The following is a 13,633-nucleotide window of genomic DNA, read 5'->3' on the forward strand; positions in this document are numbered from 1 at the left end:
GTTCATGCAATCTGACGCGTTATACTTGTTTCACATTTTAAGATCTGTAGGCGTGAAAACTACCTATCTGCTTTTGCATTTCCTGTTGCAGTTTATATTTGACGGTTTAATGTTGGAGCTTGGTATATAAGTCCTCATTCTTTGTTAACCTACCGAGAAACTATCCTGCGCAATTTCGTGTATTGTAAGTAAATGTTTCTCTGAAAAATATGCTCTGAATCAAAGTCTGTATAAACGTGTCTGCATGAACATACAGTATGCTTTCAGGCTCGGTACACAGATGAAGTGGAAATTACCCTAAAGCACCATTCAGGTGGAAATGGTTTTAATACGTGGGTATATGGGCGCAGCTCCTACATCGAAGGTAGAGGCACTGACCTAATGTACATGATACTTCAATACGAATTCAGTCTCTCTTTCAAGATAACTAGCCAAGGGAGCGTGCAATCCATGTCATCTGCTGGCAACTACTGCCTGGCACACCTTAATATGCCTGACACTGCACAATAGCGTTGTGCCGCCTTAATACAGCGCCAGAGGTTTAAAGAGCCGGCACAATTATTTTATGTTGACATAACTAAATCAAGCTGTGCATAAATATGACTCGTCTTTCGCACAGAGAATTGCTCGCATTCCAGATAACACAAGGGGTTAATTGCGGTGGTGCTGATCATACAATTGTATCACAAGATACAATGGGCAAATCGCATTTATTCCAGGTTCAATTTGCTTCGGAGCCGTCGACTTGCAAGGCTAGGAATGGAGCCTTTGTCAGCCTTGGTGCGCCAGAAAAATCGCGACTTGCTAGGCGTCTTCAAACAGCTGAATCGTTATTTTGACGAGAGTAGCCACGGTAGCGCGGTGGCCTGTCGCATTCCGGCAGAAATGCAACAATGCTTGTGTCATCTCTTGGGTGCGCGTTAAAAACTCCACGTGGTCAGATTAATCATGAACTCCTCACTACTGCGTCCCTCCTAACCAACGGCAGACCCATTCCTGCTTTACGTCCACCGCTCATGCCGACTTAGAAAGGCCGGAGTGATCTGTGAGCCCATCAAGCGTCCCGCACGGTGGCACTTTCGTGTAGAATTGCAGTGTTTAAAACGCAAACACGTTTATGATTGGCCACCGGTGATGGAAGCCCAAATAAACCTCAAGGAATAATAAAGCGATGCCTGACTTCATTTACTACTTATAAACGCGTAAGCATTCATATGCTTACCAAACAAGACAACCATCCGTAAAGTAAGAGGAAAAGTTTTGGCCGATCCCCGAAAGAGCGCGATACCGGCCCTTCCCGTCCCAGAGATGAAGCAGGCTTCAAGCACTCAGCAGATGGAAGCGAAAAGTGCATACATTCTTCAGTATCCCGCATACGATGCAGATAGAGCCCTCAGCAGCGGGCGTCTTCACCTTTGTGCTGCCTGCCGCTTCCACACGAACGAAGCGGCGAGAACACAGCGCTCACAAATCTCTGAGCACACGCCGCACCCAGCCCTTTTCGCGGGTCGCTTTCGAGATATGGGCCCATGCGTCTCTCCTCAACGCGAAGCCACGAGAACACAGCGTGCGAAGCTATCAGCAGTCGACACACACTGTCTGCGTTACAGATCGCATTGAAGATATGGTCCCTGCGGCGCATAACGGTTCGACGCTCATGGATAAGGCAGTAAAGAGGCATACCAGCTTATAATAATCAGATTGTCATCAGCGCCTCCATTTGCAGTAGTTTGCTTGCCTTATCAATTGACCTTGCGCCGCCGTCCACACCAGTTCGTGACGCCGAAGCGCTGTCTATTATACCGATAGTATCAAGTTTCATACCATTCATAATGTCACCGCCCTGCGTGGAGATGAGCAAATGGTACATTACTTACACATACTTAAACAACATCCAGTGGACTTTCTGCGTGGCTTTTTTCTGGCGCTTTCTCTCTTCGTGATTGATTTACTCCCATGAGTGAATAAAAATTAGAGTGGCGGAATGGTTATGGCATCGCGCAAGGAATAGCATAAGTCGCTGCTCTATGAGTGAGAGCCACCGCGTGGGCGTTCTTTTTTAACGCGATAGCGTTAAAGAGCTCGTGTCGCAGAAAAGCCGGTGTCGTCGGCGTCGGGTGTCGGCGTCGGTGTCGGCGTTTTGCGGCGTTGACCGTGAGCGATAAATCACGGCAGGCACTCCAGAAATAAAAAGCAACTTCCAAGATGGGCTGGGTGGGAATCGAACCAGGGTCTCCGGAGTGTGAGACGGAGACGCTACCACTCAGCCACGATTTCGATGCTTCCAAAAGGTACAAACGCGCCTCTAGTCAATGCGGTGTTGCCTTCGAAACGAGCCGTGGAAAGTTCTACTGTGGTGTATATCGGTAATTATGAACATGTAACTTACAGAAGTCGCAATTACACGAGTAGCGAAGTGCGTTTCGCTGCATTTCTTCTGCGCTTTCCGCACACGGAGAGCCATCTTGCGGCAAACACAGAAGACCCCCTCCTCTCCATGTACGGCGCTGCCCCGACAGATGGCGCGCCACGCGCGCATTGGTGCTGTCGCGGCTCGGACTCTCTCCCCTGACAACGCTTCGCCTTGCTCCCTCTGTAGAATCAAGCGTCCTTCCTTTCTTTAGATCACTATCTCTCTATCTCTCTGCCCGTGCCGATCACGGCGTTTGGCTGGCGTGCATCATTTCCCCCTCCGGGATACCGAGTTCTTTGGTTCGCTCCGCTAGCTCAGGCGCACGTTTCGTTGCTGCGCCGAACGCCGCGTTGCTCGACCATATGGCTCGACGCTCACCGCGTCTGATGCGGGGCGCCTCGTAAGTGATGGCTACCCTGTAGCCCATTGTCTTACACCCATTGGCGGGTCGACGGGAACGCTATCGCGTTCCACTCTTGAAGGCGAAGCTTAAGCGTCCTCCAATTTTTTTTCCATGCGGACATCTACCTTTCCAAAATGTCCTACTCTATTATTGGCTTCGTAACATTGCGTTCTATACAGAAGATTCATTCAGCGCATTGCCAATGGTGTCTTTCAGATTCGCACTTCGTCAAAACTAAATATGTTTTGGAGCATGTTTGCTTTCACTGACGACGAGCCTAATGAAGATGTCGCACAGATACCAATAAGAGCGCAACAAACAGGGATTACATTGACGCTTACTGAGAGAAAAGTTTCCTGCTTTCTTTTTTATCTGTGAACGAACCTGTGAGTTCACAACGCATATCAACGTGAAGTTGGTCTATCGTCGCCACGCTTATTCGTACTGTCCGTGGCGAGTGCTTCGATATAGACCATAACCAGCATCCGCAGTAACAGACAATGAATGCAAGCGTACAAAACCCTCGTCAGTGTGAGCATCATGTGCGACGCTTTAGGTATGGCAACCCGAGTGTTATCTTCCTTCGACACATTGATAAGTTAGGTGATGCTGCGCGCACAATACGTCACCGTCTTTGTAACTCAATGTGACCGCGCTACGCTTACACTCATTTCGTGCACCGAAAGCAAAAGTTCTGCTACGCAGAAAAATAACACGGATGCAACGGGGAAACGAGGTAGCATTTCACTGAAGAAAGGCTTGTCGAGCGAGTGCCTCCACCGCAGCCGTGGCCTAGTGCAATGGGCGTCCGTCACGGCTACGGCAGGTGGGTGGTTCGAAACCCACTGCCGGAAACCCACCGGTCACTAAAAGGGTACAGTCGCTCCCCCTACCTGTCGCCCGGTAGCGTGCGGGATGTATCGACGCCTGGGAGAGGCTAACAAATGCTGCGGACCACCCTGTGAAGCACAGAATTTCGAACGGTAGCCCGAAAAGAGTGGCATGTCTCAAACAGTCGTGGTGCGCATGGCTGCTAGGGTGGCATCTGCGCTGTGCGACGCGAGATTGGTTCTATTCCAGAGAAAGACCCACAGCCCGGTTACGCATGCAACCAAATACCGCCCAGTGACAAACTGAGACCGGTGATCTATTTGGGAGTACAACCCAATGACATACAAAGCCCGGTGTCTTATATATATAACCCGGTGACATATAAGGCCCGGTGGCACATACCGGTGACACTTGGCGGTTGGTGTTAGCCCTTTTTTTTTCACATTTTTTAGCAGTAACTTGTACGTGATGCTGCATATACTAAAGGATTACATAACTCAAAAGAAAACGATAACCTTGCTGATACGACGCATATATCGAATCTAAGTGAAGCAAAGTTAGCATGAAACTGGAAATTAAGTATTCTATCATCTATCCATCTTTTACAAGTTGTTTTCCGACATGACGGTTACCGCCTTACCTGGCAGTATAGCAAGTATCGTTCGCCGTATGACTGGTGTCGGATATGTGTGAGCTATCCGGAACGATAATATGGCGGACACATATATAGTTGCCAATTGTAGACAAGGTCTGCTCTTATGGTTTCGGTTTAAGCCAAAACTAAGCCGCAAGTACCACCGCGAAATCTTCATGTATGCGACAACATACCTAGATTTTGATCATTGCAGCAGCTCGAGAGCTCCGAACACGCACACGAGCAGCAAACCTTGCACAGACTCAATTATCAAAGAGCTGTTCCTGTACAACGTAACCCTTAGCGACGTCTGATTGCTTCACTGTGTGACGCTAGCGCATACACTCCACATATGTCGAGTGTTAGGCGTAATAACTCGAAACAATGGATGAAATCAGCGTGCAAAGACAGTGATGTCGCAGACAATGACCCATTCATCCGGAAAGAATTTAGAGTAACAGATACTAAAGAGAAACAACAAAGTTAAAGCATGGATCATGCAGTTGGCCACGGCGGCCACCTTGACTTGTGCAATGTGGTAGCCTTGCCCCATCACACCTTTCTTGCTTCCCCAAAGCTTTCGAACAAAAATGAGCAGGGTTTATGAGAGCGAGTGGCTGATCAAGAGCCTACACCATGATGTTTGCTCATTGAGTTGCCATAGTGTAAAATTTCACAAGCTGTATGTGCCTATATAAGTAAAACGCAAGGCGGTTTCAGCGTATTTCTTTGTTTAGCCCTATCTTTTCCTGCTAGGAAGTCGATGCTCAAAGAGACACGTTGCGATGCGTGGTGCGTGCACGTGAGGATACTGCAAAAATGCATCGCACATATGTTGCGTGCTGGGAAGATGTAAAGCCAGCTTGTATGTTGGGTTTCACCGGCGAAGTAGGCTGGTTTAGTGATGTTTTTTTTTTCAAGGCAATTAATTCCTAGGCGAGTTACCACCGCTTTTATATGTCCGGTATAAATGTGTAGGAGGCGGAGCCATAGGTTGCAGCCGTGGCCACGGTTCATTAAGGCTGGCCTGCCATGGTGCCGCGAGATCTCGGAAGAGGCCGATGCTACAACGCCGCCACCCTGGTCTATTTCTCACGCTCTACGCATGTGTGCCGTCCTCTTGTTCACCGGCTCTGGAGGCGCTAGTCGTGCAGCTGCAAATGTTTCTTATCTGATACTTCTAACATCTTCTTCTAACAGTACTGATACTTCTAGCAAGCAGCGAGAATGCCACGTCCCTGTGATGTCGTGGGATACGCGAACGGTCCGCGGAATGTGGCCAAGGGCAGTTGCAGGGGCGAATCCGACCTTACTTATCACTGTGTGCCAACGAGTGAACCTCTCCGTTCGAAGCGGTTAAGAGCCGTACCTCTGCCAAAGTGCGTTGACTAAGAGCCGCAACGTCGCACAGTGTGCTCGCTGCATTTTCGTCCAGAGGATTACGAGTTCAACGCCGAGTTACAGAAGTTGTGTGGAGTGCCTTTCAAAGCAATGATTTCCCGTAGCGCTGTTCCGTCGAATCTTGCCTGCATGCTCCGAAGTGTGCGAACAACTAAGTGCTGTGATGATGTTGATGACTGAGATTATAGTGGTGATTATGAGGATGATAATAATGGCAATGACGATGATTTTGAGCCATGATGATATTTACGGCAATGACGATCTTATTGTGATGTTAACCGATAAAACATTAGGGAGGCGATTAAACCTCTAGTTTACGTCGATCATAAATCATATGCTTCATAGAGCCACTTCTTACCCCCAAAACGCCAGGGAGGATGTAGCTTTTCATTAACCACAGCTAGCCATTGAATAGGCTTTCAAACTTTCTCGGTCAGTGGCATAACTGTATTCCTTCCTTGCGTGGGAAATGACGTTCCCGTTTTTTGTGACACATAAGCAAACTCGTGAACACCGTCACAGATTTACATGCTCCATGACTGGTGTATATGTCCTTATATTTGGCCCCAGGTAAATTCAAATAAATTACACTGTAGATGTATTCAAATAGAACGATGCCATGTTAGCGTTTTCGAGTGAAATTTCGCAGATGCATTTCCTTGGTAGCTATGCGATGTCATACATAATTTATTAACACTAGTGCTAAGCTTACGTCAGCATGACTGAATTTTCCCATTGGTATTATCACGCAGTAATATTTTCGTATTTTGAGCTCATTCCATTTAGCCTACAAAATGCATAAAGATTTCGCGGTGCTACTTGCGGCTTAGTTTTTAATTAAACCGAAACCATAAGAGCAGACCTTGTCTAAAATTGGCAACTATATATGTGGCCGCAATATTATCGTTCCGGATAGCTCACACATATCCGACACCAGTCATACGGCGAACGATACTTGCTATACTGCCAGGCAAGGCCGTAACCATCATGTCCGAAAACAACTTGTAAAAGATGGAGAGATGATAGAATACTTAATTTCCAGTTTCATGGTAACTTTGCTTCACTTAGATTCGATATATGCATCGTATCGGCAAGGTTATGGTTTTCTTTTGAGTTGTGTAATCCTTTAGAATTCGCAGCATCGCGTATAAGTTACTGCTAAAAATTGTGAAAAAAAAAGGGGCTAACACCAACCGCCAAGTGTCACCGGTATGTGCCACCGGGCCTTATATGCCACCGGGATGTATATATAAGACACCGGGCTTTGTATGTCATTGGGTTGTACTCCCAAATAGATCACCGGTCTCAGTTTGTCACTGGGCGTTATTTGGTTGCATGCGTAACCGGGCTGTGGGTCTTTCTCTGGAATAGAACCAATCGCGCGCCGCACAGCGGAGATGGCACCCTAGCAGCCATGCGCACCACGACTGTTTGAGACATGCCACCCTTTTCGGGCTACCGTTCGAAATGTGTGCTTCACAGGGAGGTCCGCAGCATTCGTTAGCCTCTCCCAGACGTCGAAAAATCCCGCACGCTACCGGGCGACAGGTAGGGGGAGCGCCTGTACCCTTTTAGTGACCGGTGGGTGTCCGGCAGTGGGTTTCAAACCACCCACCTGCCGCAGCCGTGACGGACGCCCATTGCACTAGGCCACGGCTGCGGTGGAGGCACTCGCTCGACAAGCCTTTCTGCAGTGAAATGCTATCTCGTTTCCCCGTTGCATCCGTTTTATTTTTCTGCGTAGCAGAATTTTTGGTTTCGGTGCACGAAGTGAGTGGAAGCGCAGCGCGGTCACATTGAGTTACAAAGTCGGTGACGTATGGTGCGCACAGCATCACCTAACTTATCAATGTGTCGAAGGAAGATAGCACTCGGGTTGCCAAACTTAAAGCGTCACACACGATGCTCACACTGACGAGGGTTTTGTACGCTTGCGTTCATTGTCTGTAGCTGCGGATGCTGGTTATGATCTCTATCGAAGCACTCGCCACGGACAGTACGAATAAGCCTGGCTACGCTAGACCAAGTTCTCATTGATAAGCGTTGTGAACTCACAGGAGCGTTCACAGATAAAAAAGAAAGCAGGAAACTTTTCTCTCAGTAAGCGTTAGTGTAATCGCTGTTTGTTGCGCTCTTATTGGTATCTGTGCGACATCTTCATTAGGCTCGTCGTCATTGAAAGCAAACATGCTCAAAAACATATTTAGTTTTGACGAAGTGCGAATCTGAAAGACACCTTTGGCAATGCGCTGAATGAATCTCCTGTGCGGAACACTATGTTACGAAGCCAGTGAAAGAGTAAGAAATTTTGGAAAGGTAGATTTCGGCATGCGAAGAAAAAAAAACCCAGAACCGTGGCTTTCACTCATGGCGCGGCGACTTATGCTATTCTTTGCGCGATGCAATAACCATTCCGCCACTCTAATTTTTATTCACTCATGGGAGTAAATCAATCACGAAGAGAGAAAGCGCTAGAAAAAAGTCACGCAGAAACTCCTTTGGATGTTGTTTAAATATGCGTAGGTAATGTACCATTTGCTCATCTCCACGCAGGGCGATGACATTATATATGTTATCAAACTTGATATTATCGGTAGTATCGACAGCGCTGCGGCTTCACGAACTTCTGAAGACGGCGGCGCAAGGTCAATTGATTAGGCACGCAAACTACTGTAAGTGGAGGCGCTGATGACGATCTGATTATTATAAGCTGGTATGCCTCTCTACTGGCTTATCCATGAGCGTCGAACGGTTATGCACCGCAGGTACCATATCATCAATGCGATCTGTGATGCAGACAGTGTGTGCCGACTGCTGATAGCTTCGCACGCTGTGTTCTCGTGGCTTCGCGTTGAGGAGAGGCGCATAGGCCCATATCTCGAAAGCGATGCGCGAAAAGGGCTGGGTGCGGCGTGTGCTCAGAGATTTGTGAGCGCTGTGTTCTCGCCGCTTCCTTCGCGTGGAAGCGACAGGCAGCACAAAGGTGAAGACGCCCGCTGCTGGGGGCTCTATCTGCATCGTATGCGGGATACTGAAGAATGTATGCACTTTTTGCTTCATCTCTGCCACGGGAAGGGCCGGTATCGGGCTATTTCGGGGATCGGCCAAAACCTTTCCTCTTACTTTACGGATGGTTGTCTGGTTGGGTAAGCATATGAATGCTTGCGCGTTTAAAAGTAGTAAATGAAGTCAGCCAGCACTTTATTATTCCTTGAGGTTTATTTGGGCTTCCATCACCGGCGGCCAATCATAAACGTGTTTGTGTTTTAAACACTGCAATTCTACACGAAAGCGCCGCCGTGCGGGACGCTTGATGGGCTCACAGATAACTCCGGCCTTTCTAAGTGGGCATGAACGGTGGACGTAAAGCAGGAATGGGTCTGCCGTTGATTACGAGGGACGCAGTAATGGAGAGTTCATGATTAATCTGACCACCTGGGGTTATTTAACGCGCACCCAAGAGATGACACAAGCATTGTTGCATTTCTTCCGCAATGCGACAGGCCACCACGCTTCCGTGGCTACTCTCGTCAAAATAACGATTCAGCTGTTTGAAGATTTCTAGCAAGGAGCGATTTTTCTGGCACACCGAAGCTGACAAAGGCTCCAATCCTAGCCTTGCAAGTCAACGGCTCTGAAGCAAAATGAACCTGCAATAAATGCGATTTGCGCATTGTATCTTGTGATACATTCGTCTGATCAGCACCACCGCAATTAACCCCTTCTGTTATCTGGAAAGCGTGCAATTCTCTGTGCGAAAGGCGAGTCATATTCATGCACAGCTTTATTTAGTTATGTGAACATAAAATAAGTGTGCCGGCTCTTTAAAGCTCTGCGCTGTATTATGGTGGCACAACGCTATTGTGCAGTGTCAGGCATATTAGGGTGTGCCAGGCAATAGTTGCCAGCAGATGACATGGATTGCACGCTCGCATGCCTAGTTATCTCGAAAGAGAGAGGGAATTCGTATTGAAGTATCATGTACATTAGGTCAGTGCCTCTACCTTCGTTGTAGGAGCTGCGCCCATATACACTGGTATTAAAACAATTTCCACATGAATTGTGCTTTAGGGTAATTCCCACTTCATCTGTGTACCGACCCTGACAGCATACTGTATGTTCATGCAGACACGTGTATGCAGACTTTGATTCAGAACATATTTTTCAAAGAATCATTTAATTCCAATACAGGAAATTCCGCAGGATAGTTTCACTGTAGGTTTACAAAGAATTAGGACTTATATACCAAGCTCCGACATTAAAACGTAAAAGACAAACTGCCACAGGAAATAGAAAAACAGATAGGTAGTGTTCGCGCGTACAGATCTTAAAATGTGAAACAAGCATAATGCGTCAGATTGCATGAACTTCATGTAATTTTGAGCAACAATAGTTCGGCCTCTCAGTTCGTTGATTTCTCATTTATCAAAGAAAGTTTCGCTCATTATCAAAATTTCGCAAATATAGAAGAAAAGTACAATATCAGGAAGAGAAAACACATACGTCCCAAAATTATTTTAAGGTCACATATTTTGTAGATAAGTTATCGAATGAGGAACTTATCGAAGTTCTCGCAGGTAATGAATTTGTCCAGCTATCCTCCACTAGCATGGAAAAAGAAAGATTGAATCTTCTGCAAAAGAATGGACGTATTTAAATTGAGGAACTCTTCTAGCATCCAAGCAACTTAATTTTTTTTTGTCGTATGTTGTTGATTCACCCGGGTACGCGTGTGGCACGAAAATGGAGAGAAAATGCTCCATGTTTCACCGCGGGAAATGCCGCAGAGAGGCGAGCTGCGTTGACCTTCGGCAGTAACTGCGTATTTCACGACCGGGCGCAAGGAGAAATGAAGGTCAGGCTCTTTCTCGCGCGCGAAACGGAGGAAAGTGGGCAGGCACCACGGGAAGGTGTGCAGGGGAGATTCTACTCGGCCGTAAACTGCGTACTTTCATCGGCGGCGGCCGGTCGAGCGTGCCGTATCTTGAAAACGATCTCGAGGCAGCTCACATCTTTGTGCGTTCCATGTTCTCTCCGCTCACACCGTGTCAAAGCGATAGCTAGCACGAAGGACACTTCAATCGCTGCTCCTGCTGCGCTTGCTCACGCGAGCGTTTTCACAGGGAATGTCTGCGGTCATCCAGAGTGATATGATGATGTTTCCCTGTGCGCGCTGATACTATGCTTATTAACTCAGTTAGTAAGGGAATGTTTTCAAGTTTATACGGCGTATAAAACGTCTTTGCTTATTTCGTATACTGTCTTCAATTTTTGCTATCGCAATCGATGCTTTGCCTTCCGGGCGAAACTGCAACTTTCTGGCTACAGACGCTTGCGAAATTCCATGGACTAATATTGAAACTTCGTATTGCCTTTCGCGTCCTATGTATGTCGTCGTGCACCTTTTCATGGTATTAGTCGCTTGTCAAAGATAACATACCTTACGGTGTACTCTATACATCACTGCTAGCCCTTATCACTATATGCATTCGAATAAAATATTGTGGACTTGTCGGCATCCCTTTGAACCTTGTAATGCGTGCAATGACACATAAAAAATTTGCGGACATCCAACATGTGGCAAATGCAGTGCTTAAAAGGGTGTTGAACCACTCCTAAGGATTATTGAAACGCACATTTTGCGGATAATCGTATAGAACTATGTGCTGCCATGAAGGCCTGAGCACTTTGTGTGGAGCCCGCAAGTGGAGCACGAACTCACCTTTAACTCAGGCACTCTACTTAACACGGAAGCCTTTTCCTTCTTCTTTTCAGGGCTGCCGAAATCCGTCTAATTGCAGATTCGCGTATGCTTCTGCTGGTCAATAGCTGATATCACTGAAGAAGGGTGCTTGGATCAGTGCGCTTCTTCCTACCTTATAGGGGTATTACATAAGTTCTCTCGTGCGCACCTGACCCTTCTCTGGATCCTACAGCGCCGGCGGAGCGGCAGTCACTCGCTAGCACTTTCGCAGCAGCCTTGACAGTCAGAGCTGTGACCCCTAACCCGCGATTCGCAGTGAGTTGGGACCACGGCGGGTTCAGGCAAAGGGGACAGGGTGAGTCTCATACTTAAGGTGTTTATTCGCCTTAGAGTACAACAACAACTGGACAATAACAGCAAACGCCAATAGTAAACAAAACCACAGCCGCGGAGCGTTCTGCACGTCTGGGGCGAAATAAACCCCACTAAGTTGGAAACCACAAAAGAGGCTGATAAGACTTCAGCTCATCCAGAGTGGATCCGTGCACGGGCTTTGGGGTGGTCAGTCACTCACGAAGGCCCAGCGCAGCAGGGGGACGGCGTGCGACGGTCTTAACGGCTGAATTGAGATGCGGCCAGTCGCAAGCTCCCAACGCGAAAGACAAAGATGCATCGGGAGAATAGCGCTTCTCCCCGAGCGGCGGAAAGGGAGTCTCCCCGGTTCCAAGAAAGGGAAAGGAGAGAACGGGGTGCCTTGGGCCCAGGCGTCGCGGATAGGCGCGAAGAGCAGCGGGGGTGGCGAAGGTGCTCTCTCCCCGCTACTCTCCACGAGCGAGCACGTGATTCTCGCGTGATATCCGCGTGGCCGCTCCGGAGATATCGGGATGCGCGTGCGATCCCACAACCTTTGCAGTGTACATTGACTGAAGCAGTTAAATAAGGAAGCTGAAGTGACGAAAATCTACGTTTCCAGTTTGGAGAAGAAAAACCAACTTGAAAGAGTAAGTCGTACTATGGCTGAATGTCACCTCCTAATACTCGTCCGCACCCGTCCACGCAGGAATGAAACTTTGGCCACGCTGATTACAAGGATCGTAGCTGTCAGATCTCGCCGAGTTCAAATACTCAGCTAACACTCGTGCTTTAAGCAAATGAATAAGCTAAACAGAAAGCTAACACTCAGGCTTAAAACGCCCAGCTAGCCTCGAACCACCGGAAACTTAAAGGGCCCCTGAAACGGTTCGGACAAATTTTGTAGGCGCGTAGGGTACAGCTTAAGTAGAACATTCGCACCACAATTTAAGTGAAGCGTTACGTATTAATGGAGCTGCAAGCGATTAGAAGTTACCCTCCTCCCTAGCTATGCTTTTCCTCCTCAACTCGCTCGCCGAGCGAGCGGCGCTAAGCTCCGCCTTCACTGGTTCAGCGTCACGATGTGACGTCACATCGCTCACTTCCGGTTGTTTAGGAGCGCGCCCCCTCCCGCGCGAGACCGCTCCGCTAGCCGCTTGGCCGTCGACCGAGAGCTATCGAAGCAGCGTGCGTTGCGAGCATTCTGTCGTAGCGCCGAACGTGTCCGGTACACCGCTAAAAACAGGCAAGCTGGTCATTTCGGCAAATGACTGGAGGCATAAACTCAAGCTGATGAAGGAACTTTAGCGTAGACGTACGTGAGCAGCCTGATCGGTCTGCATGGTCCAGACACTTGCTGGCGCAGCGCTTAACCAGTCAAACAAAGCGCTAATATTGCTCTAACCAAGTGTAAAGCATTTTAAAGATTTATAAATCAACGTGTTGATTATTACACTCCTGCGAAAAATACACACCAGCAGCAAAGAATACACTTCGTTGTTGCTACTGTGTATGGTTGAGCTCTGTGCCACCAGGTGGCTGCACCGTGCAGACCGTTCACATTTGCCCTTCTGCTCATCTCGTGGCTCATCCCGGCACAGTCAAGCGGCCAGACCCTGTCCCCTTGCGCTTGCGTTTGCCCTAATACTGGACTCGCGGTTTGCAGGTCGCTAGGTTTGCAGTCCACAAGGCAACAAAGTCGAATCATAGTGCTCGCGAAAAGACTGAGACCGACTCTGAGCGCGGAGCTCTCGTCAAAATGGAGTACGTTGTAACACAAGCAGACGACACTTGCTGTGTGCCGGAAGTGCTGAAGTGTACTAAAAAACTATTGTAGTGTATTCTCTTTAAGTTATTTTCTTTTTCAAAAACAAAGTAACTAACATTCCAACTATT

General features: G+C 47.9%; 1 long non-coding RNA gene across 3 annotated transcripts in view; it reads left to right on the forward strand.

The window, feature by feature from the left end:
- Positions 1 to 6,861: 6,861 nt before the first annotated feature.
- LOC135915184 (uncharacterized) overlaps positions 6,862 to 13,633 on the forward strand; it is a 31,053-nt gene continuing 24,281 nt past the window's right edge. For 2 of the 3 annotated variants that reach the window (XR_010568539.2, XR_010568538.2), the window contains exon 1: positions 11,598 to 11,741. This is a non-coding gene — a long non-coding RNA (uncharacterized lncRNA). Of the gene's footprint in view, positions 7,231 to 11,597; positions 11,742 to 13,633 lie in introns of those variants that run through there. The other variant, XR_010568540.2, reaches the window with a different exon arrangement.

Source organism: Dermacentor albipictus, chromosome 8, assembly GCF_038994185.2.
Source record: "Dermacentor albipictus isolate Rhodes 1998 colony chromosome 8, USDA_Dalb.pri_finalv2, whole genome shotgun sequence".
Taxonomy (NCBI): Eukaryota; Metazoa; Arthropoda; class Arachnida; order Ixodida; family Ixodidae; genus Dermacentor; species Dermacentor albipictus.